General features: G+C 56.2%; 1 long non-coding RNA gene across 7 annotated transcripts in view; it reads right to left on the reverse strand.

Annotated features, from left to right (window-relative positions):
• The window catches only part of LOC106558292, an 82,730-nt gene that overhangs the window by 1,775 nt on the left and 53,194 nt on the right, over positions 1 to 27,761 (reverse strand). For 3 of the 7 annotated variants that reach the window (XR_005356047.1, XR_005356048.1, XR_005356052.1), the window contains exons 5-8: positions 26,361 to 26,528; positions 23,356 to 23,556; positions 1,559 to 1,625; positions 779 to 1,076 (exon numbers count right to left, since the gene is read on the reverse strand). This is a non-coding gene — a long non-coding RNA (uncharacterized LOC106558292). Of the gene's footprint in view, positions 1 to 778; positions 1,077 to 1,558; positions 1,626 to 23,355; positions 23,557 to 26,360; positions 26,529 to 27,761 lie in introns of those variants that run through there. The other 4 variants (XR_005356053.1, XR_005356050.1, XR_005356051.1 and 1 more) reach the window with 4 other exon arrangements.

The following is a 27,761-nucleotide window of genomic DNA, read 5'->3' on the forward strand; positions in this document are numbered from 1 at the left end:
CAGTGGGTACCCAGACAGAGGAGCAGGGTGTGCAGAGGCAGGCTGGGGGTTACAGAGCATGAGGCCCGGGATCCTAAACCCAGTGGGAAGAAGCGAAGGCATGTCAGGAGGGAGCAGCCCGGGGAAAGGTGTGGAGGGTCTGAGGAGCTTCCTTCCTCACCGACGACATGCCCATTGCCTCTGTAACCATGACTACACGGAAAGGATCTGGAGACAAGAGGAGGGAGAGAGAAATAAGAGAAGGGAGAGCATAGTAGTGATGCACACGGGCTCTGGGATCAGACCGACTGGGCGCAGGCCTGGCACCGCTGCTTTTCAGGCGAGCCTCACTGGCCCCGTCCGTCCAATGGGGCTCATAATGCTGAGCTCACAGCTTTTCTCAGGGCGAAATGAGGTAATGCGTGTCGAAGCCTGGGCCCAGGGGCTGGCACGGGCCAGGCGCTCGGCCAGTGGACACCCTTTCCTTCCCCACGGACTCGGGGGATCACTTGCTGTTCGAATCTAAAGCTTATCCAGAGCCAGGCGCTATCACCGTGGTGTGAACCCTCCACCATCACCCATCCGACCCAGCGAGTCCGGGAGGGGGCCACGCCGCCGCGAGAGCATACCTGGCCTGCGTCTGCCCCCGTGGCGTCACCTGCGCACATTAATGAAAAATTCACGGCGCGGAGCAGAGCCAGGCCAGACCAGGAAATTGCAAAGTCGCGGGCGCCTTACCTCAGCCCCGCTGCACACTCTCTGCTTTTATAGCTCCACGTGTAATAACATAAAAGCATAATTTATTAAAGTATCACTTTAAGTGGGGATGGCAGGAGGGGGTCCATGCCCGAGGGACCGTGAGTGCCACATTGACTGGAGATGCCAAGGGAAAGCGGGGGGGAGGCAGTCTCGGGGCGCTCGGGCTGCCTGCCCATCACGCTCACCGTGCAATGGGTGGACAGCCCGGGAAGTGTCCAGAAGCAGTGAGCAATAAGGGCAGCACGGCCGGGAGTCGTGAGCTGGGGCGTGTGGGTCTGCGCCCTGTCTGCGTGACCCTGGATGGATCACTTCTCCCCTCTGAGCTCCAGTTTCCTCATCTGTAAATGAAAGGGTTGTGGAGAGCTCCTGAGTCCCCCGTCAGCAGCTCTCCTACTGGGCCTGCTCCTCCCATAGCGAAAGAGACTTCCAGGCACTGAGCCGTGCCAGGAAATGGCCCTGGGATTGCCTCATTAACCACGGAGGGGTATTTACACTGGGAGAAACAAATATTTATCTCTGGACCAAGTAGGAGGAAGGTCTTTGGAACCCCAGTCTCGTATCTGGCTCAGCCCCACTTGGGAGAAAGGGACCAGGTGGGGAGGGGAAGGGAGGAGGGGGTGGGAGGGAGGCTGCAGGGACAGAGGCAGGGCTGGGAGTCATGCAAGCCTGGGTTCAAGTCCCAACTCTGCTGCCCTCCAGGGTCGTGACCCTGAGCGCAGGTCCTCATGCCCCTGTGCCTCTGGGCCCTCCCAGGAAACGTGGCTCTCAGGACACAGTTAGCTTTCAGGGCGAGTGGACGTTTCAAGGAGATAACGTGTACCTGAAACAGGGTAGGTGTTCAGTTATTACTGACTCTGTGCCAGGCACTGTCCGGGGCTCTCAAGATCCTGCGAGGGGGGAAGGCAGGCAAACAGCAGGTATTATTAGGAAAAATGAGGTGGGGGGAAGGAGGGTCTCACCCAGAGACCTACAATACTCTAAGCTGGAAGCATCAGGGGGATAGCAGCCCTTTAGCACATGGACCACACAGACTTTTTTTAAATTTTATTTTATTTATTTATTCATGAGAGAGACAGAGAGAGAGAGAGAGAGAGAGGCAGAGACACAGGCAGAGGGAGAAGCAGGCTCCATGCAAGGAGCCTGACGTGGGACTCCATCCCGGATCTCCCAGGTCTCCAGGATCAGGCCCTGGACTGAAGGCGGCGCTAAACCACTGAGCCACCAGGGCTGCCCCACACAGACTTTTTAAAAAGCGATAAATATACACCAAATGATGAGACACACAATAGCCCCCTTCTGACTTTCATTCGCCCACCTTCCCAAAAGGCATAGTGGATGGGGTGCCTCACAGGGACAGGATACAAATTTTCCGAACCGAATTCAGGAGCCTTGGTTTGTCCAAAGAATTATATGGTGTTTCCTGCTTGGGGTCTGGTTAGTGAAATGGGAGAACTTCTGGAATCCGGCTGGTTCTCTCTACCTGCACCGGGGCTACCTCCCCAACCCAGGCCAATATCCTCTCCTGCATGGCTACATGAGCAGCATCCTGGCTGGTCCCCCCACTTCTACCCCCACCCCCAGTCTGTTCACAGATGTAGTGTGTTCTTGTACCTTGAAACCAGTTGAGGGTGGTTGGGGTTGGCTGACAAGATGCCCGTGAAAGGGCTAAACTAGGAGACATGGACACAACACTGGAGATGAGGTGGTTGGACGTGGGAAGAACTTCTTGACTTCAGGGAAGAAGCACCTGTAACGTACCCTCAGGGTAGCTGCAGAGACTTGAGCTCCCAGTTCTGCACGACGGCGTCAGGTAGCTTCTCGGTGGGTCCCCGACATGGGGTGAGCCCAGCAGACCTCAGAGTGTTGTGGACACCAGAACAGCGCCAGGCTGGACAGATGGGGGCAGAACTCTTTCCCGAAGCTTCTGGGGCTGAGCAGTCACCTCACGTACCAGAACTTATTTATTTAAAGTTGTGGTTGTTGAGTTTAGTGTTTGTTGAAATGACTCTGGGGCCCTCCTCCCGCAAGCTCCGGGCCCCACTGAGAACTTGAAAGTGACATTCCTCAGGCCAGCTAAGAGGAGTGGGGGGGAGACACCTCAGGGTGCTAGCAGAAAACAGACTCGTGCAAAAGGGATAACAGAAGAGGGGTTTCAGAGGAGTGGGTCCATTCCCATCCAGCAGGGGATGGTGTGGTGCCCAACTGGCAACAGTGGGGAGCTGTTAGCACCCGTCTGCCCCAGGCGGGTGCCAGGACTGGGGCAACACACCATGTGGAGAGCTGCAGAGGACTAAGGCCAGCCCCTGGGAGGGAGGCCGCAGGGAGGGAGCAGGCCCCCCTTCCTGCTCCTACCCACCCTCCTCCCCTCCCCCTGCTGGCTGGACCCAACCGGAAGCCAGAGAGCAAGGACCCCGGGGATGCAGAGTGCTGTCAGGTCCCAGAGCCAGGAGCAGGCCCGGACGGGGTGGACTGGGGTGGGGGCCGGGGGCCACTCACACAGGCCCCAGGGCTGCTCCTTTTATGGAGTAGCTTGAACAGGGCCTACCACACGTCTGAAGTTTCTATTCTACCATGGTTCCCGATTCTAGGTCTTTCCCAAAGACCCCGGGCCACAGGTAGCTCTGTTCCCCGGGGGACTAATTAGAAGCCCACCTCCCTGCTTTTGCTCAACCTGAGGCTTCCGCTGGGGTCCCCTCTCCCCTAGGCTCCCCCTGGAGAACCTGCTCCTTTTGTACAAACTGGTTCGACCCTGCTCAATACTCATCGCCATTGCACAGAGGGGTCAGGAACCCATTAACGGCCAAGCTCACCCGAAGTCAGTCCGGGCTCCTGCCCTTCCAGGCAAGCGACCTCGCCTCCAGAGCCTTCTGTCTGTCCCTGAAATAGTCCCGCCTCCCTCAGGGGTGGATACGGGACTGGGTGGGGATTGGGTGAGGCCCCAGCACTGGCCTCGTGTTGGAGGTGTAGGAAGCTCAGGGCTGTCGGCTATGGTTACCGCACTCCCGTTCCTCACAGGGGAGAAACCGAGGCTCCTAGAGGCCCGTGACTCCCCCGGCGCACACGGCCAGGGGACCAAGCTGCGGGCCCGATCCGGTCTCACCCCAAGCCAGCCTTCTCGTGGCACCAGGCTGCTGCCTTCTGCGGGAAGCCCTCCCGGGTGGCTCAGTGAGAAGAAATCTCTCTGTCTGGATGTGGTTGCTCTAAGTACAGTAACAGCTGTCACAGCCACGGCCTTACGGCGCAAGGCCCCGACACCTGGATGCTTCGTGACAACTCTCTACGGTTGTCCCGCCGTCCTGCCCTTGTGAGGACTCGGGCGCGCAGAGAGGTTAAGGCGCAGCGCCAGTTGGATCAGCACTTGAACCCGGGCGGCCTAGCTCCGCGCCTGGACCCCAGCCGGCCTGCCGCCTGCCACACTGGAAGGAAGCTACCGGAGGGGAGAGCAGCTCCCGCGCACGGCCTCTCTTGGCTATGGCTGGGTCCACCTGTCTTGGGGGGAAGCTCATGCGGAGGCGGTGAGCAGTGACGAAGGCCACAGCTGGGGGGGCCTCCACTCGGCAACCCTGTCTCCCCAGCCCATCAGACCCAGCTCTTGCCCAGAGCGCGTGCAGCCTCCTTGGCGGCCAAGCCATCCCTCACCCCACGGACGGCAGGCTCGGATCTGCAGCGGCCCCAGCCCCCCAGCGCCGCCCGGGAGCCCTCGCGGCACCCCTACGACACCCCGCATCCGCCCCCTTCTCTGGAAGCCCCTCCAGGTCAGGGATGATGCTTCTCAGCCAAGCAGCCTCGGCCCCTTCCTCCGCCCCGCCCGGCCCGCCCACGGGAGCCCCCGCCCGGAGAGGGGCTCTGGGCCGCCTGGTGCCGCTAACTGGTCCGGACACACCCCCGCCCCTCCCCGAGCCTCAGTTTCTCCCCACGAACCAGGAAGGACGGGAACAGCATAGCATGCTCCTTGGGTGGCTCCCATGCTGCGGAACGCTCTCTCACCCACACTCTCTCTCACGCACATACTCTCTCCCACACCCCCCACACACACACAGTCTGCCGCACACACTTTCACACTCCCACACACACCTCGCACACTCTCACATACACTCACATACTCTCACACTCATATACACACTCTCCCATACACGTTCTCACGCTCAGCCTTACACACTCACTCACACTCACATATACACTCTCACACACTCACATACATTCTCACTCTCACATAGTCTTACACACTCACTTTTTCATTCACACAGTCTCACACACTCACATATACACACTCTCCCACACACATTCTCAGTCTCACATACAGTCTTACACATTCACACTCTCTCACACTCACATAGACACACACACTCACATACACAGACTTACACACACACTCTCACTCACACAGTCTCTCACACTCCCACACACATTCTCATTCTCACATACACACAGTCTTACACACTCACACTTTCTCATTCACACAGTCTCACACTCACACATATACACACTCTCCCACACACGTTCTCACTCTCACACACACAGTCTTACACACTCACACTCACTCAGTCTCTCGGGCTCCCACACACATTCTTACTCTCACATACACAGTCTTACACATTCACACTCTCTCACACAGTCTTTCACTCTCTCATACACACTCTCACTCTTACATACACACAGTCTTACACACTCACAGTCTCTCACACTCATGCACACTCACATCCTCACTCTCATACACACACTTTCTCACACATACACATGCTCTTTCTCACACACACACACAGACCCACACATGCACACACAGCCCATGCCAACCTCTCCCCAGGACACTGAGTCTCTCCGTGGATTGAATTACCAACATTTCCTAGTGGGAGGAAGGGAGGCAGGACAGGGGAAGGAACTGTGAATTCCGCACGCCAAGCCTGTCCCCAAAAGGCCTGGACCAAATGCGACAGCGTGTCTGTGCCCCTCTGCCCCTGGGTGGGGAACAGCGTGGACAGAGCACAGACAGGAGAGGTTCCCCAAAGCCAGAAGGCCAAACAAAAGATGCCCAAGGAACCTCACACAGATTCACACTCACTCCTTCCTCGTTGATATAACCACACACCCACACAGTCACACGTGTGCACACACGGGCTTAAACACACATGTATGTACCCTACACACATTTACCCACATACACGAGCCTCTCTTTTACTCAGTCAACAAATATTCATTGATCCATTCTGCTATGAAAACCTCACTCCCCATTTCTCACTCTCAACCTCACACTTGGTCAGACCCTTACACACACACACACACGCACACGTTCCCCACACAGACTCACGCATCCCAAGGCTTAAGCTGTGGGCTCCTTCCAAGACCCTGCAAGGGCCTAGCAATGAGTTCACATGATGGTCAAAGCCAAAAAGAGGTAGGGAAATCGGCAAGACAGGAGTGTGCCAGGAAGTTCATTAATAAAAATATTATGATATTTTCTGGATTTGGTCATGTTTGTGGTATCTGTCAACTTTAAAAACCATCGTAATTTGTTGTGGTTTCTTTACTCATTTCACAGTTTTTAGCATTCACAATTTGTATTATTTTTCACAAAGGAAATCCCCAAAACTGAATACATTTTTGGCCACACCAGGCCTGATCTGCCCCCGTAAAACCCCAGATGTTCAAACAATCATACTCACCATCTCTCACATCCGCAGTGTCACACAGGTATTCACATCACCACATCCTCTTTCGAGTCAGAGCCAGTGTCACACACACACCCTGGACACACTCGATCTCTCACACCTGCCTTCTCATTCCCACTTCAGGCAGGTGGACAGGCAGGGCACCTGCGGCCCACCTGGCATCAGGGCAGATCCCATCACTCCATCTTTCCCAGGCTACTGTCCTGACCTGCGAACATTTGGCCGTCCCTGAGCCACCCCCAGCACTCACTGAAGCACACAACTAGTCCCCAAGATGCCAGCCACTCGCCCTCCCACGTCATCCCCAGGACGGGACCATCACACACCCTGACTCTGCCCCCACACTGCTATGTGCCCACTGCCACCTCAGCAGGAAACTGCCAAAACCCACAGAACTTCTGGAATTTTCTTGGAGACCCCCCTCATTCCCCAAAGGCAGCGGTATTGATAACAGGATCTGAGAATGGGAATTAGACAGTCTTTCCTGACTCCAACACCTGTTCTATGCTCACCGGGAAGTGAGTCAACCTCCCAGAGCCTCCGTTTCCCCGTCTGTAAAATGGAGCCAATAAGCATACCTCATAGGCATGTTATGAAGATGAAGCAAACCCACGCAAAGCACAGAGCAAGAACCCAGTGCATGGGAGTACCCATTCTATTTTCCTCTCATGACGGCAGTAAGGCGAGATGGGAGCCCTGGCCCCTCCGGACCGGCTCCTCCTGCGTCAGTCGGCCAGTCCACACCCGCCCCCCAGCCTGTTGCCTCAGCCACATCACCCTCTCGGCCACCCGAGTGCTGGGATCACCAGCGCACCTGCTTCCAAGGGCTCTAATTTCCTGTAAGTGTAAGAATTCAGGTCAGACACGGCCCGCAGCCTGGGGCCCCCCTCCCGGCGGAAACCCATAAATAGCCGGGCTCAGGCTGCTGGCCCGGGCACGAGACTTTCTCTCCTCATGCACAGGCACCCCGGGCCTCAGCACGGGTGTACAGGCCTGTACACAGACTGCCGCTTACACGTGGGGACACTGAGGCTCTAGGGAGGAACCAGTGTGAGAGCCTGACCACCCTTAGGATATCCCCCCGCCACCCCCCGATAGAGGCCCTCCTGTCAGCCCCCAGCTGGCAGCGACTTAGGCCTGAAAGGGAAACTATTCTATTTTCAGGGTTTGAGGGCCACACGGTGTCACAATGACACAACCGTCGATGGAGCCACAGACGATCTGTAAACGAGCAGACGTGAGTGTGTGGTAGGGAACGTTCTTAAAAAACCAGGCGACAGGTCTGAGCAGCCTGGCTTGCCCACCCTTGGTTGGTGCGCCAGGCCCCCCACCACACTGGGTAGAAATCCAGTCTAGAACTTGGCTTGTGGGGCGCCTGGGTGGTGCAGTGGTTGAGCGTCTGCCTCTGGATCAGGGCATGATCCCGGGGTCCTGGGATCGAGTCCACACATGGGGCTCCCCGCAGAGAGCCAGCTTCTCCCTCTGCCCGTGTCTCTGTCTCTCTCTGTGTGTCTCTCATGGATAAATAAATAAAATCTTTAAAAATAAATAAATAAAGAGAAGCTTGGCTCGTGAGAGCCCAAGGGGCCCTGAGAGTTAGAGGTTTCAGTTCGGCGCTGGCCAGAGGAGGACACAGCTTGTCCCCCCAACACCTTCCTCAGCGTCACGGATCCTTCTTCAAGCAGAAGATGCCTGCTGGCTCCTCTCTGGGCTCCCCTGCTCTGGGGGTTGGGAAGGAGCCGGGCCCCTGTCTGCCTCTCACACTGGTCGGGGGCGGAGGAAGCAGGTCCTGAGCACCAGGATTAGACATGGGGCCGTCTTGGGTCTCCAGCATCCAGTTCGGGGGTTCACCACAGCGAGAGGCTTAAGGAGAAAGTGCAGAATGGGGGCCCCAAGCCGCTGCTCTAGCCCTAGGCCTGGATTCCTCAGGTTTGGGGTTACTGACATTGGGGGCCAGCTAATTTTCTCGTGGGGGGTATCAGTATAGGAAGTTTAGTTGTTCAGTATAGGAAGTTTAGCTACTGGCCTTTACCATCTCGGTGCCAAGAGGACAGTGTGTCTCTCTCTCACACACACACACACACACACACACACACACACACACACACACGGTTGTAACAACCCAAAATGTCTCCAGACGTCTTGCCCCTCACACCCCCGGTTGAGATTCACTGCCCTAAGCCGAGGTGAGGGCAAAAGCACACCCCACATGAAAGGTTCTCCCCTTCCCCTGACTCTGCCCTGGCACAGCTGGGAAACCCACCCCGCGGGGCCTCAGTCTCCACAGCCTGGGATGGGTCCGCAACGTCCGGGGCAGCTCCGGCCAGAGGGGGGTGGAGAGGGAGGAGGAATGTGGCCACAGCTGCAAGGTCCGAAAGTGCCGAGGAGACACGAAGACATTTCTCTGTGAGTCAGGAGCCAGGAATGTGTCGCCCAGGGTGGCCACGAGCCAGAGCCCCCCGCACGCTACCCCCGTCCGCCCCCCAGAGCATCCGCCTTTAATTAGAACAGAAAAGGCGGCAGGTGCCAGGTCTCGGAGAGCCCGTTAAGGACCCAATAAAGGCTGAGAGCGTCAGGGAGGAGGCGCTGGGGGGTGGCGCCCCAAGGAGGAGAAGCATCGTGGGCGCAGAGATGGGAACCCCCGATCCCACTCCTGCTCAGTCCTGCTCCTGTCCTGGCCTTGCCACCCCAGGCCAGTCGCTTTGGCTGCCTCATCTGCATTTCCTTCTTTTTAAGACTATTGTTTTTAGAGATGCCTGGGTGGCTCAGCAGTTGAGCGTCTGCCTTTGGCTCAGGGCGTGATCCCGGGGTCCTAGGATTGAGTCCCATGTTGGGCTCCCTGCATGGAGCCTGCTTCTCCCTCTGCCTGTGTCTCTGCCTCTCTCTGTGTGTCTCTTGTGAATAAGTAAAGTCTAAAAAAAAGATTACTGTTTTTAATCTTTAACTGGGGATTTTTTATTCCAATTTTGCTATGACAAAGCCCAATACACCACAAGCTGAAAGCCCTCCCCATCTCTGTGGGGCCACAGGGTGACTAGCTACCCGAGAGCCCTCTGTGGGCCACAGCTTTCATACCTGTGAAAGTGGGGATCACGCATGTGTCACCCCTCCATCCTGCTCCCTGTTTTCAGACAGAACCCAGCAAGCCCATCCTCTTGCTCCCCACATACTCCTCAGGGCCAGGCCAGCAACTCCTGGACCTCCCCAGAGCTCCCCACCCAGGAGTCTCCTGCCCTGCTCCTCCTCTGGGCCTTATCTCCAGGGGCTCCCACCTGAACCCTTAGAACAGCTCCAAAAGCCACACCTCCTGGGAGGAGCCTATCTGGATGGCTCGTCCCCGACATAAGTCAAGTAGAAACTGCAGGAAGCATCTCTGAGGACCCCGACCCTCAGCAGGGACATGGTCCACATGCCAAGTGCCAAGCCAGGCTCTTCCCAAATACCACCTCCCACAACCTTAACATCACGAGGCACAAACCACTCTCCCCAACTTCCAGATGTGAACACTGAGGCTCAGAAAGGTAGAGTGACTTGCTCACAATTCCATTTCCCATGGTGCCAGGAGGCCCAATCCAAAGGTTTCAAAAGTTCCCACTATAGAAACTTCTGATTGTTTTATACTATTTATTCAAATTAAAATATTTCTTAGAGCTGCATCAAACCCTTTATGAAGCCCGACAGATTACATTTAAAGACACTACAGATAGGTGATAGGGTAAGAATGATAGGCAGTCAGGGGCTCCTGGGGGCTCAGTTGATTGAGCATCTGACTCTTGGTTTCAGGAGTCACCCTCAGGTCATGATCTCAGGGTCAGAAGATGGAGCCCTGCATAGGGCTCCGCACTGGGTGTAGAGCCTGCTTAAGATTCTCTCTCTCCCTCTCCCTCTGCCCCTTCCAGACCTCCTCTTCTAGAAGCAAAAAAAAAAGAAGAATTATATGCAGTGAGTTAAGATAGCACTCCTGTGTACACACACACACACACATGCATGCACACCTGAATGTGCCCCAGGACATGCCGGGGCTCAGCAGTCCCCTCCTACTTCTCAGGGTCTCAGAACCACTTGAAGATTTCCAAGTGTTTCTCCTGGTGGGTCTGCCCCACACGGCAGATCCAAGAATCGTATCTTCAATCGGCTGCTTAGACCCAGCCCCACAGCCAGCTCCTCATGGACTGGTTAGTGGGGAGTTTTCACCAAAGGGAAAGGCAGCTGTGGGGCCTCCGGACCGAGTCCCAGGCCTTGACAAGACAGAAGGGCTGAGGCCTGGCCCTGCCGCATGGGAGGCACTGGAGGTCACGGTTCTGAGGCACCTCAGCTGGCAAGTCCCCCTTCCCTCCCCATAGGTTGCCCCCATCTCTACCCTGCAGGGTCCCATGAACATTGGGTCTGCGAGCCATGGTCCTCTGTTCAGCTCACTTAATGCAGGAATGTCATCCCCATCTTACAGATAAAGAAGTAGGGGTTCCAGAAGGGTCATGTGGGTCATGTGCCTGGGGCATGGGACAGGGGTGGGCTGGGCAACCTTGGGGCCTCTCCCCCATACCACCACCCCAGATCTCACCCAGGCCAGACCACTCTCCCCTTCTCCCAGAAGCCCTGACTCAACGACATTCAGTGAGATCACAGGCCCAAGGAGACTTTTCCTGGGGTCCAGGTGACCCCCGGGAAGGCAGCCAGCACCCACCCAGAAGGCTACAAGGGAGGGGCAGGAGCCCGGCCGTCCCTAGGGGCTCCCATGTCCATGCTAACGCTCTCACTCTGCGCCTCTGGCGGGCACTACCCCAAAGCGGCAGCCCAACGGCAGCTGGGTGGGTCCTGGCAGAAAAGCCGGGGCAGGCAGCAGCATCAGCTGGTTTCCTGGCCTCAGCTCAGCACCAGAATGGGCCAGCCCGTAGGGCCCATCTGTGCCAGTTGTGACTTCCAGAAACCAACTGGCCTCCGCTGACCCTGCTATCCCCACGTCCCCCCACTCCCGGGGCCCTGCACTCCTCTGGGCTGTGCTCTGGAGGCACACATGCCTTCTGGACCACCTAGTGACTGGAGTCTTAGCTACCTAATCATCCCCCCTACAACCCAGAGCATTTGAATTATTCTTCTTATCCCTAGTCTTAGAAAGTCAGAATTCTTCCGTTGATCTTAAAATATTTTAACCATCCCCTCTGTCTCTAGAACCTTAGAGCATGAGGCTCTCCTTCTTTGTCGCCAAGATGATGGAAGCCCAGAGCTGGATAGGACCAGAGATCTCCCAATAATACCACTGAGGCCCAGAGAGAGAGAGCGACGTGCCCAAGGTCACACAGCGAGATGGTTGCAGGGTTAGGACAAGCACCCAACTTGGGCCCAAGGCTGGTTGGTGATTCCTCAGTCCACACATGTGGCCCTGGAGCCTCCAGCCCCTTGAGCAAGAAAAACTTTCTCTACGGACCCCTGCCCCACCTGCCAAAGCTTCTCAGCAAGCACCAGGAGGAGGTTCCCACTCCCTGCGCTTGTCCTGACCTTCTGGAACGGCCTACGGTCCAGGGCCTACATCCTATGCCTGCAGCAGGGGCAAGAGACACCCCTTCCCCCAGTCATGATGCCTGGGCCTCCGGTGCCACCCCCAAAATAGCCCAGCTCTCCGGCCCACAGATCATGTTGCAGCCTCCCTGTCCAGATGGGGCGCCTGGCAGGGCGGGAAGCGCTCCCCCTCGCATTGCTTCCACCTGCTCCCCTCTCACGCGTCAGCGCTTGGGCCCAGCCTTAAATCACGGCCTCCCGGAGGACCAGCCTATTTTGGAGGCTGTGGGGACCTGAGTGTCTAGAGCTCGGGGAAGGGTGAGGAGTGTGTGTGTGACTACTGACAAGGGGAGCACTCCAGAGAGACCAATTTAAAAGTTCCTGTGCGGCCGAGGATCTGCTGTGTGGTGGCCAGAGAGCCAGTTGCCCTCTCTGAGCCCGGGTTTGGCCGTCTGTACCATGGGGAAAGTGCTTGGGGCTGTGATACAGCAGCGACCAGATAAAAGGCCCCATCTCCAAGAAGTCCACAGTCCACGATCAGCAAACTCTGGCCCAGGCTGGCCGGGCTCCAGAGCCCACGTTCGTAGCCCAGGTAACAATGGGCCAATGGGATCTGGGAGCCAGCAGGAGAAGGGGTGGTGCTATTTTATTTAGAGTGGTCCAAGAAAGATTTTCTGGAGATCCCCACCCTGGACCAGGGAGGTGGAATTATGGGTGGGCCCCAAGGGACCTTCTCCCTTCCCCCGGACCAGCCCTGTAGGGGTGTGACTTCTGTTTGCAAGCCTGAGCTGCCTTCCAGTTCCCTGAGACTCAAGACTCAGCAATGCCTGGCCCCTGCTGTTCAGAGAACCTAGCTAGAAAGGGGCTGGAGAGTCCAGGTCCAATGGACTAGAGCGCCCAGTCCTGACTGTTCCCAAGGCCCAGGAAGTAGTTGGAATCCCAGGTGAGAAGTCACCTGGGGAGAAAGCAGGAGGCCACAGCGTGAAGGCAACTAGCCTCGAGGACACCCCTGCATTACAGGGCTAGGGCCCCAGAGCTTCAGGGGTACAGGTGTCTGCGGTGGGTGGGAGCTGGGACAGTCCCGTAGTGAAGAGCTCCTACCCTCCACAAGCCTCACCCCTACTCCAGGGGCTTGAATGCAGTATCAATACCCCCAAATTCAGTCATTGCCCCATGCGACCCTGTAAGGTTACAGATGGTTTGGAAATTCAGACTCAGGGAAGCAAAGTGACTTGCCCGAGGTCACACATCTGGGAAACAGCGGAAGTCGGAGTCCAAAATTTACATGCTTTACTTTTTAGGGAGAAAAAAAGATGAATGCAATTTTTTTTTAGATTTTTTAAAAATTTATTTGACAAAAAAAAATTATTTGACAGAGAGAGAAACCACAAGCAGGGGGAGCGCCAGGCAGAGGGAGAGGGAAAAGGAGGCTCCCTGCTGAGCAGAGAGTCCCCCCCAATGACCCTGGGATGATGACCTGAGACCAAGGCAGACATGCAACCGGCTGAGCCACACAGACGCCCCTGAAGAATGCAATTTTTAAAAAACTCATGCTGGGGGGTTTTGTTGTTGTTACCGTATTTGTTTATTTAACCTCTTTTTGATTTGAAGATTTTCTTATCTGCTTGTTCAAAACACAAAATAACAGATGCATTTTGGGACAAGTGGCCCAGCGTCATACCAGATGCAGGAAGGCAAGTTAGCCATCTCTTCCCCACTCCTGGTGTTAGCAGCCCGTGAGTCTCCTTCCACACCTTTCTCTGGACCCAAGCACCCCCAGCTCCACCTGCCTTCCAGAAGGTTCTTTCCCTCTGCAGTAAGGAAACTTTTCCTAAGAGCCTTCTGTGTGTCCAGCTTTGTCCTGAGTACTGGGCAGGCTCACAGCAAAATCTCCCCTCCCTGGAGGCTGTGGGGGCAAACGCATGAATAGAAAAGCACTAGTGGGTCAGCGCCCCAAGGACAGGACATGTAGGTCTGTTTGCTCCCTGGTGTACCCCACGCACCTAGAGTGGGATCCAGCACATGATAGGTGGTCAATAAATGTTTGTTGAAAGAATGAATTCGCTGAGATGGAGAACCCAGAATGTGAGGCAGTTTAGGGGGGTTGAGATAGAATTTGAGATTCCCAGGGGCCATCTATGGGGTGGGGCCGTCAGGTACCCACAATGTCGCATGTCCAAATGGGGCTCAAACTCAGCTTCCCTCGCTGGCCTCCAACACCAAACCAGAGCTGTCCTCTCTCCCTGATGCCCCGCACCCCCCTTCCCAGGGAACCGAGAGGGGGTTCTGAACACTGCCCCTCCCTGTGGAGCCCCTCCAGCCCCAGACTGGCCAGCCCTGCCGCCCTCCCTCCCCTAAGCTGCCCCAACAAAAGCTGCTCTTGTAGGAGCCAAGACCATCGTAATTAAAAAGGAAACATAATAAAGCCTCGCTCCGAAGCCAAATCCCCAGCCCTAGAGCAGCCGCCCGGCCGGCCCGGCACTGCCCATGGAGGACACATGGCTCTTTTGTGAGCCCCCCCCGGGTGAGGGCCACTCCTGCCCTGCCCCGCCCAGCCACCCTCCTCCCTCCCCTCCCTTCCTGCACCCGACCCCTGATGGGCCTAGCTCCCCTGCTGAGAGGGCCCAGCCTCCTCTTTCCACAGGTAAGAAACTGAGGCCCCAAAGAGGCCTCCTGACTCTCTGCTCAGTATCTACCCAGCGAGTATCCTCTCTCCTGGGCTCCATGCTCCAGAGCAGGGGACCTAGATGGATAAAGAAGAGCTCAAATCATGGAGCCCTTCTCACACAGCCAAGCTGAAGGGGACTTCAGCAATTGAGTGGCACCCCCCACCCCAAGGGACAGGATGCTAAGGTCACAAGCAAGGAGGAGGAAGCCCTAGGACCAAACCCCTAGTGGCTGGCTTGTCCTGAGCACAGAAGCCAGAGAGCCGGGCTCCAAGCATTGGCATCATCAGGTCTCTGGCTGAAGAAGAGGGTTAGAGAGGAGGAGAGCTTCTAGCCCTCTTCCTGTGGCTGGGGTCAGGACTCTTGCAGAAGGATACGAGAACTTCCAGGGGCTTCCAGAGCTGCAGGCAGGCCTCCCCACACTAGCAAGAGTGGAGGGCGGACCAGGAGCTTTCAGTGAAGACCACCCTGGGTCATCTCTTCTGAACTCCCAGAAGCTAAGGAGTCCTTGCAAGGCCCAGCTCACCATCTTTTCCCCAGATCTGCCCACCCAGCCACCCTGGCCACCAAGTGGCCACGGACAGGGAGATCAGAGCCACCTGGCCCTTTGGCTTCATCCCAAAGGGTCCTTTCCCATCATCCCTGGGGACACAGCTGGGAAGAGCCTGTGGCAAAAGTGTGCCACTGGCTGAGGCTGTGTGGGTACCAACTCCCTCTTCCCTCCCCTTGACCCCCGCCTGCCTCACATCCTGCCACACCTAACACCCACTCTCGTATCCTCCCTAGGCTGTCAGGGACCCCACACACAGCGGTCACAGCCAGCAAGGAGACACCATAGTCTTCATTCAAGTGACCAGGGAACAAGCTCCCTCCCTCATGGTACAATGTTAAGGGATCTCCCGAGGCTGGTGCACCTCGGCCAAGCCAGGTGAACACATCCAAACAGGTGTCTGCCTGAGGTGGGGGCATCAGTAGGCATGTAGAGAGGCAGCTGCGTCCCGCACAATTAATTAATAAACTAAACCACCACCGTTTATTTGCATTTACTCCAAGAGCTCTATTTTGCATTTATGTCCCCCACCCCCACCCTTTGGGGGAAAACACTCTCATTATTCTCAATTTATAGAGAAGGAAACTGCCCAATGTCACAGAGCAGTGGGTGGGGGAGTCTGGAACCAGAGTCAGGCCTGTCTGACCCCGGCCCCTGCAGGGGTTCTACAAGTGTTTGTCAGCAGCGCATCTGGTCCAAGCTGGTGTCATCTCACCAGCCCTTGGTACTGCCGCCCCTTCAGAACTAAGTATGGGCAGGGGGGCAGGGACAGAGATACCAGTCACCTGCCCGATTTATTCATGCCAGCCCACTTCCCGAACCCCAAGACGTGTGCTCAGGGAGCTGCTGGCTGGGCCTGGTACTCAGAGCCCATCCACAGCCTGCCAGTCCCACCTCTCCCCATGGTCCAGCCCCCTTGGCCGGAAGGAGTGAGGAGGGGACACCTCTGGGCACCCAGGGCCAAAAGCAGCCAGGAGGGGGGACCGCATGGGCCCCACCTACGCCTGCCCCCACCCAAGGGGGAGCCAGCCAGGGCGGGTAGGGATTAGATAGATAATGCCTCTTGTACGAACAAGGGATTGATGCAAAGGGGATGCGAGAGTGGGGGCGGGGGGGGGCAGTTCAGATTTCTCCTGGGGTGAAAACCGAGCCCCCCGGAGGAGGTGCCCCGCCTGCGGGGCCCTAATCCCTGTCGTTCTTACCAAAACCCCAAAGAAGTGGCTGTTCACAGGCAGCAGATTCCTGGGATTCATTAATTCGGGATTTGCAAGAGGGATGGCCTGGGGTTCCTCCTGCAGACAGTAGCCTGAGCAGAGCAGGTGGGTGCTGCTGGGGGGTGGTGTGGGGAGCACCCTAGGAGCCATGGTGAAGGACCCCGGGGCTGAAGGCTCAGGCCTTTCTGGCAGAGCTGGGCCCTCCTGGGCTGCCATGAGAGGTGTGCAACAGGTGGCCCGAGGGTGCAGAGTCCACTCCCACCCTTGACCACCCCAGTCTCCAACTACCGAATGCACTTCATAAGCTATGATTTCCACCCGGGAAAACACACAGGTCTTAGACAGTTTGAGGAGTCTTGAAAAGTCTCTGTAGCCAGGTAACCACCACAATGAAGACTGGAACATTTTCAACCCCGTAGAAGGTTCCCATCGATCCTCCAAGCTGGCACCCACCCACCTGCCTCCTGTGCTCAGCTGTGTCTGCAGATCCACCCACGTGGTTGCATGAGACACCGGGTTTCTGTGGAAGAGCTCACCTGAACAGAGGGCTCCCTGGCTAACATTGGTCCGCAAACCCTGGGATCTTCCCCGGCCCCAGGATTCTGGGCTCCTATGTGTCCAACCCTGTGGGTTCACCCCCTGGATTTTTTCCAATCCTCGACCGACGTCTGTCCTCACACCAGGTCCAGGTCAGCACCTGCTCCTGCCACAGCCACCTTGACCTACTGCACCCCTGCCAGGAACCCCCGCTGCTCACCCCATCCCTGCCTCAGCTCTCCCCATTTCCACCCCAGAGCAGCTTCTCAAATGCGTGTTACTCTCCCTTCTAGACGCTTCAGTGTTTCTCCACAGCCCATACAAGGTCCACACTTCTTTACTGAGCAGGCCAGGCCTTCAGGGTCCGGCCCCTCCATCTCTAAATATCACCCTCACATCAGCCTTGGGCTCCACCCACAGAACCACTCCAGGAGGCCAAGCCACTCTGTTCTTTTTTTCCTCTCTTTTCCATGGCTCTGCCATGCTGTTCCCTCTGCCAGGAATACCTTCCCCAGGAGCTGTCCAGACCGAGCTGAAGTACTGCCACCCCAGGAAGCTTGCCTCTACTCCCTAGCCCCAGTAGGGTCAGGGTCCCACCCATCCCTCTCTCTGTCACCAGGCCTTCCGTGCCAACCCCGCCTTGGTCTGCTCCCCTCCCCCAGCTTGACTTCCAGCCTCCAGGGATGGTGTCATGTTCAGATCTGGATCCTGGGGCCCAAGCCAGGGTTGGCACATAATAAGTCTCACCAAGGTCCTGCCCTTACCCTCTCCTTAGCTCTGCCTGGCACATGCCTGGACACAGAGAAATGGAATGGAATGGAATGGAATGGAATGGAATGGAATGGAATGGAATGGAATGGAATGGAATGGAATGGAACGGAACTGAATTGAATCAAATCGAATAGAATCAAATTGAATCGAATTGAACTGAAACATGGCATTGGGGCAGAACTGAGACCCAAGAAGGAAGGAAACGCAGGAAGGAGGAGGGAATCATGTCCCATTCTCCAAGGACCTGTGTTCAAATTCTGCCCCAGCATTTGCATGACTTGGGGAAGTCACTTCAACTCCCTAAACCTCAGCTTCCTCATCTGCAAACTGGGTGTGCATATAGCATCTGCTTCACTGTTTGGTTTTACTTGTTTGTTTTAGGATCCGTTGCTACTCAGTGTGCAAAGTTCCTGGCATCATGTTGCCCCTGACTGTCACTGTCAAATGGATAGGAGAGAGAATAGGGAAGGGAGGTGTGGATGCGAGTGGGAACAAATGAGGAGGTCCCACCCCCTCGGCTAGCTACCCCTTCCCCCCCAGCCTCCAGAATCCCGTTGATATACAGAGTCCCTGCTTGTCTAACTGTCCTCCATGACTGGCCTTCCTGCCTCCTAACTTGGTTCAGAGGTCAGAGGCTAAAACGATCAAGTCAGGCATAATCAAGTGGAAAGTAAGGGCTCAGTATTCATAACAGTGCTCTTCACGGTAGCCAAAACCTGGAAACCACCCACACGGCCATCAGCAGGTGAGAGGGTAAACAAAATGCGGTACATCCATACGGTACCCATAAGAAGGAGGCCCTGAGGCAGACTACAACATGGATAAATCTGGAAAACATTAAGCTCAGTGAAAGATGCCAGCCACGTAAGAGCACATATTATATGATTCCACTTACACAAAACATCCAGAATAGGCACATCTATAGAGATAGAATGTAAATTAGTAGTTGCTCAGGGCCGGAGCGAGGCGCTGGGAGCGAAGGGGGTGGAGGAGACGAGGTTCCTTGTGGCGGTGATGAGAATGTCCTAAAAGTGACTGTGGCGATGGTGGCACTATCTCTGAAGATAGTGAAAGCCATTAAATTGAGTGCCTGGGTGGCTCAGTCGGTGAAGCGTCCGCCTCTTGATTTCAGCTCAGGTCATGACCCCAGGGTCGTGGGATACAGCCCTGCATTGGGCTCCCTGCTCAGTGGGAAGTCTGCTTGGGATGCTCTCTCTCTCCCCCCTCCTGCTTGTGCTCTCTCTCTCTCTCTCAAATAAATAAATAAATAAATAAATAAATAAATAAATAAATAAATAAATAAATTTTTAAAAAATTGTGTGCTTTAAAAAAAATTATCGGTACGTGAATTATAGCTCAATAGAATTGTTTTTTAAAAAGAACATATGAGGGCAGGGGAGGGAGTCAGCCTCCAGCTGAGGGAGAAGAGAAACGGGGTGCCGGCTCAGCAGGAAAGCTAAGCTCTGGATTTCACAGAGTCTTATTTCGTTCTTCCACCACCACACAGGGAGTGTTGTCATCATACTCATTTTACAAAGAGGTAAGCTGAGGTTCAGGACATGCCAGCCAAGATCACATGGGAAACTGGAATTTGCAATTACAGAGATGGGTCTGGCCCATGCCTGCCCACCGTGCCCGCCCTCGGGCTTCCCCAGCACTCCAGGGGTGTGAGGCTGGGGTCCCCCATCGGGCAAGAACTGCCCTCCCTAGGCTGGCACCAGCCCCAGGCAGGTCAGCCCAGGTGCAAGCATCCTGGCACAAGCATCCTGGCTCGGCCACACAGCTGCTACCCAGCCCCGCACCCCGGGCCAGGGCCGTGTCTGCAACCTGGGCCAAGCCCAAGCAGCTGGAAACCCCTGCCCCACCTGAGGGGAACCAGCCTGGTGCCCGAGTTGCCCAGGGCCCTCCGGGTGGTGGCCACCAGTGAGGGGTTCCTGGGTGTGTGACTCGGGAGGAGACATGGGCCCTATATCTCGAGAGTGTCTCCTCAAGGGGAGGGCACCAGTGATGTGTGTGGACACGCGGGTGAGGACAGGTGTGCCAGCTTGAGGGTGGGAGTGGATCTGGGGTGGCAGGGCCTTGAGGAAAGGGGGGAGGGATCAGAAGTATGCACCTGCCGGGGTCTAAGGCATGAGTGCAGGATCCCAAGCGTGAGCACGTGTGAAGGGGTGAGGCTGTGGTGTGCCTAGGAGATTGGGTACCCTGAGCACCCGGGGTGCCAGCGGGCCAGGGACCAGTGAGTGTGGAGTGAGGTGCGCTCTCAAAGATGCCTTGGGACCTCCATACTCACTAGTGTCTCCTCCTCTAATTGCCATCACCCCGCAGGGCCTGCCCAGTGGTTTTCCCCTTCCTCTTGACTACCCCTCAGGCTGTGAGCACTCAGAGGTCGGACACATCCCTCCAGGCCCACCAGGTCAGACACATCCCTCCAGGCCCACCAACCACCTCTTACAAACTGGGAAAGCACTTGCCCTTTGGGTCTCGGCTTACACATCTGTACAATGGAGATAAAACAACTCCTTCTTTACGAGGGTGCTTGAGACAAGGACAAGAGTAAATAGCGAAAGCAGGTAAAGAATTCAGCAACCAGGGGCACCTGGGTGGCTTAGTGGTTAGGCATCTGCCTTTGGCTCAGGGCATGATCCCGGGTTCGGGATCGAGTCCAGCATTGGGCTCCCTGCTCAGCGGGGAGCCTGCTTCTCCCTCTGCCTAAGTTTTTGCCTCTCTCCTTGTGTCTCACATGAATAAATAAATAAAATCTTTTTTTAAAAAAAAAGAATCCAAAAAAATCCAGCAACCAAATGAATGAACAGACAAATGACTGAACAGAGGGGCCAGTCAGCAGCAATCTCCTGCCCTAATCTGGCCCTGGCCACCCCCCTATAGTCAAAGCCCCAGAAAGTTCGAGGCTCCAGCTCTCTCCCTGCCTAGACAGCTCAGGGAGGTAGGAGATGTCTGGGGTCAGGACCTACCTCCAGGGAAGACAAGGACAGGCCCCGCAGAGCCAGGGCTCCTGGGGACACGACGCCCAGAACCCCAGGCACTCTGCCCCAACAGGGACAGGTGGAGATCACAGGACAGGCTCTGGGCTCATTACCAACATGTATTCATTCAGCAAACCCCTCCTGGGCACTAACTCTGTGCCAGGAATTAGGGATGCCAAAAACAGGGCCCCCACCCCTGCCCTCAAGGGGTCTGGCAAGGGAAGGTACACATAAATGGAGGTTCTAATCCAGTGGGGTAGGTATGTGATGGAATCGCAGGAGCCTAGAGGAGGGCCCAGCCCCAGCCTGGCATGGTCTGGGAGGAGGCAACACTCCTGAGTGGCAGGGAGCCAGGTGTTCTGGCAGAGGGAAGAGCTTGAACGAAGGCCTGGCACCACCTGTGCATCCATCACAGAGCGAGGAATTGCTGGGGAGGCCTTCGGGCCTGCACATGGAGCTAAGGCCTGAGGTTGGGTCCCAGCCATGAGACTAGACACTGATCTGCAAAGTGCTTCCACGTGCAAGATCTTACTTGGTCCTGGTGGCAATCCTTCCACGGAAGTAGGATAAAAAGCCCACTTATCCCTTTTTACCTTGGCCACTAGGGAACTCGAAGACTAAATTGAACCCTTGCTTGAAATACAAAGACTTCCCAGAAGCCTCTTCTCTTTCTGAACCCTCTCTGATGTCTCCTTTCTCTCTTACTTCGTTTCCCTGGAAATCTTTTGGGGAACAAGGGAGTGAAGGAGGGGGTGAAGGAGGGGCCAAATCAACTGTCACCTGGTGGTATATGTTGCTGGGGTCAGGGAAGGCTGTGTGTACGCCCAGGTACACACGTGATCATTCATATGAGCATGTGTGTGTGTGTGTGTGTGTGTGTGCAGGGGTCCGCATGGAACTGGGGCACACCTCTACTCACTGGCAGCATGTGCATATGTGCACGGGCACTCAGGCAGCCATGTGACTGCAGGCGTGTACAGCTGTGTGCAGAAAGGCCTCTCCAGAGCTACACGCAGCTGAGCTTGGGCTACACCATTGCATGGGCGATAGTGTCTGTGGGCCTGGCGGGGTCAAGGGACACGCACCCTGTGGCGCCCGGGGGTGCTCAGTAGGTTAAGCATTTGCCTTAGGCTCAGGTCATGATCTTGGGATCCTGCGATCAAGACCCACGTTGGGCTCCCTGCTCAGTGGGGAGTCTGCTTCTCCCTCTGCCCCGCCCCCCACTCATGCACGCTCACTCTCTCTCAAATATAGATAGATAGATACATAGATAGATAGATACATAGATAGATAGATACATAGATAGATAAAAACTATCTGTAAAAAGAAAGGGACACACACCCTGACCCACCCAGGCTCCCAAATCCCTCCTGCTCTATCCCACCATTCCCTCTGGTGGACCCTCATTTCACTCTTTGCCTGGCACATGGTCAACTCCAAGGGAAACAGAGAGGCCCAGAGAAACGATGTCACCTGCCCAAATCCCTCAGCAAAGCCATAATCTGGGTCTGTCGAACCCCGGTTTCGGGGTGTCCTACCCTTCACCTATAGGACTAGCCCTTCCCCGCTGTGTAACCTCTCTGAGCCCCTGATCTGTGCTGGCTTCCACGTGGACTGGAAGCCATTCAAAGAGCTTGGAGATGCGGCTTGTTAGATGCTGGGTGAATGCAAATAATGAAAATGCCCCCCTGTTCCTCCTCCAAAACAGTTTTCAGCCCCACAGCTGTGAAGAGGGTGTCTGCAACCTGGCATAGAAAAAGCCCTGGCCAAGGGGCCACAGGACCTCAGGCTGTGGTTCCCCTCCTCTGTGCCTCAGTTTCCTCATCTGCAAAATGGGAACGGGAATGCTCTCTAGGTACATGCATGATCCTTCCTGAACTTTTTGCAGATGGTGCCTCATTCCACCCTCCCCAAAACAACAGAAAGAGCTGCTACGGTGCCGCGATGAGGAACCCGAAGCTCAGAGAGGTACCATCACCAGTCCAGGCCACACAGCTGAGTGAACTCACAGCCCACTACCCTACACCACCTCTCAGAGTGGAGTCTCCTGTACACAATGGGGGCTCCCTAAGGGTCAGAGGCCCCTGGGTTCCCCACTCCCATCCAAGAACCTCAGGGAGGGAGCCACGGGCCCCATTGCGGGAGCCCCTGGGCTGGGCACCACATGGGCTGAGCCCCATTAAGGACTTGTCAGCCTTGAATGGTGCTGGGCAATTACACTGCCTAATGGGGAGAAGGTGCCAAAAACACATGTATTTACAAACCAGCCAAGCTGCAGCCCAGGATGGTTGCGAAATGCAGCCTGGCAGGCACTCCTCAGAGTGGCTCCTTCCCGGGCCAGCGCCGGAGCCCAGACTGGCACCATCTGAGCCAGGGAGGCTAAGAGCTGACCAGGGTCATGGCAGGCAAGCAGGTGACACCCCGAAGGCAGTCCCACAGGGAGGGCCAGGCACAGCCGTCCCCATGCTCTCGGGCTTCGTGGGCCCCTCGTCTCCCAGCTGGGAGGCTGGAGGCAGAGCTGAGTCAGAGGGACTCCTAAGGCTCCTTTTGCCTCCATCTCTTCAAATGTCAAGTCCAGCCTCCATTGTGGGGAGAGGGGGACAAGGGAAGGGTCAGGACCTGGAACATCCCCAGCCACCCCTCACTGGACCCCCCTCACCGGAACCCTCCTGCTCTGCTGCTTGTTCTAGACGGAGCAGATAACCTAACTCCCTGGGTGCTAACAGGGCCGACCTTCCAGGATGACGCTGACGGCACGATCCCCGCAGAGCCTGATGCCACCCGGATACCGGGCTCACGGAAGCTGTCGCTGAATATCATCCAGTGGTGTGACCTGGTGAACCACCACCGACAGGCTGTGGCTGTGCTTTGCACCCCGGGCCCACGTCCACGGCATAGACACTCTGCAAGCTGAGTGCCCCTCTGAACACGAGGCTGGGGGAAGGGAAGGCACGTTCTGTTACACGGTGTTTCTACCCCACAGATAGAAGCAAGCCGACTTCAGAGGACAGGTAACCATTAGACAACTAGCAAGTAATCAGCTTTGAAGTTTACTTTTTCTTGGTAATGCAATTTGTTTAATTGTAAGTGCATATAATTTAATTTTTAGTGATAGCTACGCCTAACAACCAGTGTGCAAATACCTGCACATTTAACCAGCAGCTCAAGCAAGCCAATGCAAGCCACCTCCAGCCCATCGTGGATTTTTGCTCTTCATACTGTGTCCCACCGCTCTGCCTCTGCCATGAGCCCTTCCCTCTGCTGGGAATGCCTTTCTGGCTTTCCTGTCCTCTTGGCAAGCTCCCACCGTTTCCTCAAGGATACGGTTCTCTGTGAAGACACCAGGTAAGGTTCATAGAATCTCATGACCCTGTGAGGTAGGCGTTTGTGAACCCATTTTTCAGATGAGGAAACTAAGGCTTGGCAAGGTCTGTCCATTGAATGGTGAGCATCCTGGGTGGGGATGGACCTTCCACACTGACCAAAGAGGCAGATGCCTTCCCGGCATGGTTGGAAGAACGTTCCACTTGCCCATTTGCGTTTTCCTCTCTCACGCCTTTGACTCAAGCATTGGGCCTCCATTCTTCTGGGCTAAGTGCTGGGCCCAAGAAGCTGCGGGAGGCTCCCGGGATGGATCAGGAGAGCCCTGCAGATCCTGGATGAGACTGAGAAGCCAGGGGAGCCCTGGGACCCACCGCCAAGACCTGGCAGCAGAGTGGGAGGGGAGGGCTGTGCACAGGGAGGTGCTGACCCGCCCGCCAGCCTGGGGGAGAAGCTTCTGGAGGAATGTGAGCTATGAGGAAGGAGGGGCAGGCAGGCCCAGGCAGTCAGTCACAGTATGGCCCCCTGGGGAAAGTGATGGGGGAGGGGGACCGAAGGCTGGGGAGGGGGGAACCCTGGCAGGGCCTTGGCCTTGGCAGCGGCCCTGGAAGGAAACATCCCCAGACCCATCCATCATGGGGGCTGGGAACCCTGGCTGGGCCTGAAGGGAGAGGCGCACCCAGTGGGCCCGGGGCGGCCCAGCAAGGGTAGATCTGCCCTCCTCCGTCTCTGCTGAGGTGGGAGGTGGCACCGGGTAGCCAGCCAGGTGCGGCAGACATAGTCAGACCCTGCCCAGTCACCTCCTGGCTATGTGACCTGGAACGTGGTACCTCCCAGCCTCAGCTTCCCCCTCTGTAACCCACCTCTCAGAGTCGTGGGGGAACACTCAGGTGACATTCAAAGTGTCCAGCCCATGGCAGATGATGATCATAGCCACACTAACAACCACGCCAGCCAGCCCCTCTAGACAGCTTACCTGGGCATGGCCCCATGCCGGGGACCTCACCCAGGTCCACGGCCTCCAGGGAACACTAGGAGGTCCTCCCCCAACAACTGCCCCAGACAGGCGAGAACACAGAGGCACAGAGCTCACGTGATGCTCCCATAGTCCCGCGGCCCAGCAGGGAGGCAGCAGGGAGTCTGGCCCTGACCCAGGCTCTGGAGCCCGCCCCCCACAGGCTCCCCCACAATAGAAATGTCCCATTTCTGAGTCCTCAACCCTGAGCATAGGACCCGGCAGACAGCAGGACTCAGTGACGTGGAATGAGCAGATGTACCCTCCCCAGATGTGCTCCCTGGTGCCCACATTATTAGACCCCTGCCCCAAAGATCCTCAAGACCTGGGACCAAGTCTGTTTGGGTCTCCAACCCAGCAGCCAGGCCTTCCTTTGCCAACGCAGACCTAGCCTTTTGCCCCCAAACCCAGCCACGGCATCGAGGGGCTGTGCACCCTTGGCCAGGTCTCATCCCTTCTCTGGGCCTTGGCTGTGGGTGTTGTGATAGGAACTTTAGACGGGGTGGCGGGGGGAGCTCCAGGGGGGCTGCAGTTGGAGAAAGAGCCAGAGGGGGGTGAAGGGACGTTCTTCCTGACAGGGACTCAGAACTGAGCAATGCGTCACTCCCCAACACAACCTGGCAGTTTCCATGTCATCATTACAAAACCCAGAGATGACCCACAAGTGCCCCTAGCCCCTGGGGGACAGCAGGAAGCTGGCTGAGTAAAGACAGCCCAGGAGAGGGGGAGGAAAGGACGGCAGTGAGCAGGAATGACCGTGGCCACCAGGCCCCAGCCCTCCGTGCATGAAACACTCACTGGCTCCCACATTCAGAGTCAGGCCTGGGGACCCCCTTCTAATGTCCTCCAAGCTGTCTCTCCTTTCCATTCCATACTTCCTTCTAAGGACTGGGACCCCAGGAGCTCTCAGCTGTGCTTCCTGGGGGCTTTAGGGGTCCTCACAAATGCCTTAGGGGTTGCCAGCAAAGGGCAAGGGGGTGGTCTAAGAGATAAAACACCCACTCAGCTCTTATGGGACCAAGTCCATGGTTAGCAGCTCTCTGTGTTGAAATCCAATGTACTGCTTCCCTTGGAGAAAGAAATCTGTGCCCCCAAATCTGAAAGCCACCAGGCCGGGCTCATACGAGTCTCTCCAGGCAGGGAAGAGGCCATCGTCCTGGTTAAACACCACCGGCTAATAATCAGCGCCTCCATGCCTCAAAATGCATACACATAATCTGAGTCTTTTTATTCCTCTCCACTTATTCAGGGAGCATCTATGAACCAGGCACAAGGCACATGGCCCTTTGCACATCTTGTCCCATCTCCGACTTTTGTTCTATCCTCCCGGCAGGACAGGTGCTTATTCCTCCCTATCCACTGATGAGGAAACTGAGCAGCTCAGAAAGGTGAGGTAACTCACCCAGGGTCACACAGCAGGGAAAGAGCAAAGCCGAGACCAGAACCCAGGTCTGTCCTACTCCAAACTTGTGCTCCATCTGCCAGGTGACAGCTGTGGCCTTTGGGGGCTACTTGTGCTTCCTGGACCCTCCATCGCGTTCATGTGGCATGGGCTCTCGAACTGCAGCTGCTTGGGAGGGAAAGAGCCATTCAGCCCGCCTCCACCCAGGCGACGATGATGATAGTATTGAAGGACCAGGATATGAGCCCGGGGCAAACTTTGTCTAAGCAAGTGGCTTCCGCAGGCACTGAGATAACAGAGAGGGAACCTGGTGCCAGTAGCACCCATAGCCCTGCTCAGTTCCTCAAGGCTGCCCAGCCTTTAAAGACCCAGTGGGTGTCCTCAGCCTGAACCAGGCCCCTGTCCCCATGAGCTGGCCTGGCGGGAGAGCCAGGCACAGAGCCCCCACTAGCATCAGGACAGGATAGAAGGCGCCCTAGGGTTGTCAGCAGCCAATCTGTGATTGGGGGCTGTGGTTCCTCCCACGGGCTTCCAGGAATGACAGAGGCACAGGCTACCTCTGGGAGCCTCCATGGGGCTGGAGGGCCACGAGCCCAGAATGGGAAAGCAGGGTGCTGGTGGCCACAGGGTGCTGCTCCCACTATACCTGGTCACATCAGAGCAGCTACCAGAAACACTGCCCCTTTGCAGAGAGGAAGGGACTTTGGAATGCAGGCATCTCTGGACCCCTAGGGCCTAGGATGGTAAGCAGCAGCCAAGAGGACTCAGGGGATGATGTATGAATGACAGACAGATGGATGGACAGATGGATGATAAACAGAGATGCACAGACGCATGGACAGATAGATGATCAGATGGATTTAGGTTCTGAAAAGCCAGTTACGAACACTTCTGCAGCAGAGGCTGCTAGCACCCAACCTGCGCCCTTCAGGAATTCACCATCCTGTGAGTTTCTCAACACCTGTGACGCTGCGTCCCCAGCCACAGGAACTTGCTGGGTCCAGAGGGCCTGGAACAGCCTTCAGCCACACAGATGGGAATCAGGACAAGTACCCCAGTGCCTCCCCACTTGCTCCTTGGAGCTCCAAGGCATGTGCCACACTCTCCCACAGGTCCCCAGGGGGACCCGGCCCCATCTGCCCACAGCACCCATCTGCTTTTTAACATGCCCTTTGTCAGCTTGTTTCCCTTCCTCTCTCACTTCCAGATTGGCCTACCTATACTTCTGGAAGTCACCTCCCAGGCAAACTGTTTTCATCAAATTCATGACTCAGGGTCTACTTTTGGGAGACCCAATGGAACAACCATTTCTGCCACTTGCCTGTTCTAGAACTTTGGATGAGCCAAGTGATTTTCTGTGCCTCAGTTTCCTCATCTGTAAATGAGGATGATTATCTAACA

The sequence above is a fragment of the Canis lupus genome, chromosome 2 (assembly GCF_011100685.1).
Source record: "Canis lupus familiaris isolate Mischka breed German Shepherd chromosome 2, alternate assembly UU_Cfam_GSD_1.0, whole genome shotgun sequence".
Classification (NCBI taxonomy): Eukaryota; Metazoa; Chordata; class Mammalia; order Carnivora; family Canidae; genus Canis; species Canis lupus.